Source organism: Orycteropus afer, unplaced genomic scaffold, assembly GCF_000298275.1.
Source record: "Orycteropus afer afer isolate SDZICR_OR568_19922 unplaced genomic scaffold, OryAfe1.0 scaffold00876, whole genome shotgun sequence".
Taxonomy (NCBI): domain Eukaryota; kingdom Metazoa; phylum Chordata; class Mammalia; order Tubulidentata; family Orycteropodidae; genus Orycteropus; species Orycteropus afer.
In genome coordinates this window covers 326,603-330,230 of record NW_006922463.1, presented here as the reverse complement: position 1 = coordinate 330,230, position 3,628 = coordinate 326,603, and positions in this window count along the sequence as shown.

Sequence of the window (3,628 nt, the reverse complement as noted above, 5' to 3'; positions counted from 1 at the left end):
TGATACGGTGGCTGCGATGATGGGCTCAAGTATAGCAGGGATTGTGGGGCTGGTGCGGGATCGGGCAGTGTTTCATTCTGCTGTGCATGGGGTTGCTATGAGTCGGAAACGACTCGATGGCACTTAACAACAACAACAACATGCACATGACACAACCCTGCGTGCAGAAAGTGAAGATGACTTGAATCACCTACTGATGAAGTTCAAAGACTACAGCCTTCATTATGGTTTACACCAACAACATAAAACAAAAATCTTTAAGAAATAGCATCATAAATGGAGAAAATATTGAATTTGGCAGGGATTTCATTCTACTTTGATCCACAATGAACACTCATGGAAAGAGCAATCAAGAAATGTGATGACATACTGCCCTGGCATACTGCAATTCTGCTGCAAAAGATCTCTTTAAAGTGCTGAAGAGCAAAGATGTCTCTTTGAAGACTACAATGCATCTAGCCCAAGCCATAATATTTTCAATCACCTCATATGCATGTGACTTCTGGACAGCGAATGAGGAAGACTGAAGAAAAATTGATGCCTTTGAGTTGTGGTGTTGGAGAAGAATACTGAAAATACCATGGACCACCAGAAGAATGAATAAATCTGTTTTGGAAGAAGTGCAGCCTGAATTTTCCTTGGAATTGAGAATGGTGAGGTGTTATCTCACATATTTTGACCCTGTTGTCTGAAAGGACCAGCCCCTGGAGAAGGATATTATGCTTGGTAAATTGGGGGGTCAGTGGAACAGGGGAAGACCTTCTACGAGATTGGCTACCATGAAGGACTCATGCATAGCATAGATTATGAGGATAGTGCAGGAGTGGGCCATATTTTGTTCTGTTGTACATAGTGTTGCTGTGAGTTGGAGCTGACCTGATGGCACCTAACAATAACAACAACTATGGGACATATAGATTACATGAATGTCAGTATATTTTATTTCTTGGCAGTTCTGTTAGAATGTTCCCTCAAGCATGAAGCCACAAAGCATGTCCTCCTGTAGCTCTTGGCCACAGGTACCACTGTATTTCATAAAACTAAATGAGAAGTCTGCTTCTCATTTACCCCCATGACAACCCTACATTGATTTGGGTTTTGAGTTGTGGTGCTGGTGAAGAATGCGGAAAGTATCGTGGACTGCTAAAAGAACTAACAGATCTGTCAGGTCACACCTCCTCTGGTCTTTCAGAAGACAGGTTCTGAAGAGTGCTGTCTGAAAAGAAGGCACTCATTTATCAGAAGTAGGCATGCTAAAATCTCCTCTTACTTTTCTACACATTTGGCAGCAGAACTGCCTATTGATGTGGTTGCAGTTTTGACCATCCAAGATCAACTCTAGGCACTGTCTGTAGAAGTTTTATGGGCAGGAGAGGAGCAGCAAAAGAGAAGTGAACAACTCCATGTACACTGGGTAGGACAAGTTTTGCCACCAGATACCTCTGCCATTCTATGCTCCATACTCAGCAAGGCTTATAGAACAGGCATGGAACACAACACTAAAGAGAGAGGTCACAATAGAGCCACATTAGGCTTGGCTTTCCTTCAAGGATGGAGAAAGCAAGGAAGGCTTTTCAAATTCTCCAGGAAAGGATTCAAAATGGAGTCTCATCAGTAATCATCACACATGCTATTTCCCTCTAGCATCTTAGTGCTTGAAAAACTAGATACAACAGTTTGAATTAGGGATTTTGGTGCTCTGAATAGCTCACTGAATCAGAGTGCACCAAACACAGAGGAGTAGAATTTGAGGAAAGGCACAGGGAAAAAAATTAAGGAAGATCTACCTGCCAGAGGGCAGACGGGAAGCTGAGAAAGGCCATTGGAGACTTCCCTGGGGGAGTGACTGGTGGACGAGGGTGGCCACCTGAGATGTCCCTGGGCCAAGGCAGAAGATACCGTATATCAGCATACCAGCGACCACACCAACATACCAGCAAACACCCCAAGGATCTATCTACCTTCAGCACCTGATTTTATTGGTAACTTGTGTTGGTTAGGTGCAAATGGATGTGCACAGCACCACTGAAACCCAAACGGAGAGCTCACTGGTGCTCTAGGAGGGTGAGCTCACTCCCCCCTCAGCAGGTCACTGAGTGGGCTTGTGTCAGCTTGAGTGGCATTGGGAGGTCTGTGCTTGTCTTTGTCACTGATATTGGGACCACAGATTACTAGCAGGCACTCTCCTGATGCCAGTGCAGCTGAAATCGCAGGCATCTTTGGCACCACAGGTGGGCGGTATTACAGAAAACTCCCGAGTCATTTGCAATCTGGGCAGATTGGGCTGGCCCTGCAGGCAGACAGGGTGGAGAGAGAGGAATCCACAACAGAGTGTGGACCAGGAAATTTGCCTTGGATCAGCTTTTTGGCACTGAGGGGCCTCGGGAGCAGGGTCTTTGCATGTGTCTGAGCCTGGTGGACAGTGGTGACACCCTAACAACAGGAATCCTTCCTGAAATTGAGCCACGGGCTTGTAAATAACTATGACATCATCAGTAACAGCCTGCTCAAAGACCTAGAAACCAACCCTAGCAACACCAAGCTTTCCTTCCATTCCCACCTTCTCTGCCAATGACTTCACTCATTCAATAGAAGAAACCATATTCAGCCAACATAAAACCTCCCAGTTTGAACTCTAAACCCTCTTTACAACAAACAGAAACCCATATCTACATTCCACACAGTGATTTCACCATCACAAAGAAAACTGCAGTGCAACCCAGCATACCTGAATCAATAATAAAATAAAATACACCAGCTTCACCTTTTCAAAATATTAAACCATAAAACCAAGACGAAACAAATCCATATGTAACCAGCAGTTAAACACAACCTCAAAATATCTAGGAAACAACAGGCAACCTCAAAAAAAAAAACAGGACAAGGTATTAGAACCAAAACCACAAACAAAGGTTTCATTATACATGGAGGAAGAGGAGGCAATAGAATTGTCTGAGAAGGAATTTAGAAGATATGTTTATAGAGCTATACAAGAGCCTAAGGAAACCCCAAACAGAAACAAGGAGAACACAGACAGTTCCCTGGAGGAACTCAGGAAAATCACTGAGGAGCAGAATATTAAGATTAATACACAATCAGAATTCAAACAAAAACAGTAGTTAGAAATGCAGAAGATGTCTATTGATATGCAGAGCATGAGCTCCAAAATGACAGAATTACACAACACACTAGAAGCTAAAAAGAGTAGATTAGAACTGGCTGAAGAATGCATATCCCGACTAGAAGACAAATCCCTGGACACTACCCTGTATAAAGAAAAATCACAACAAAGATTTAAGAGAAATGAAGAGAACCTAAGAATTATATGCAATGACATGAGACAAAACAATATAAGACTCTTTGGAATTCCAGAACAAGAGGCGAAAAAGACCACTGAGAAAATTGTGGAAGACCTGCTAACAGAAAACTTCCCCCATATCATGAAGGAAGAAAATATATTTGTCCAAGAAGCTCATAGAACCCCACACAAGATAAATCCCAAGAGAAAAACATTGAGGCATATTATAATCAAACTTTCCAAAACCAAAGACAAAGAAAAAATTTTGAGAGCTGTCTGGGAAAAAAAGAAATATTACTTATAATGAAATAGTTAGGCCGAGTTCCAATT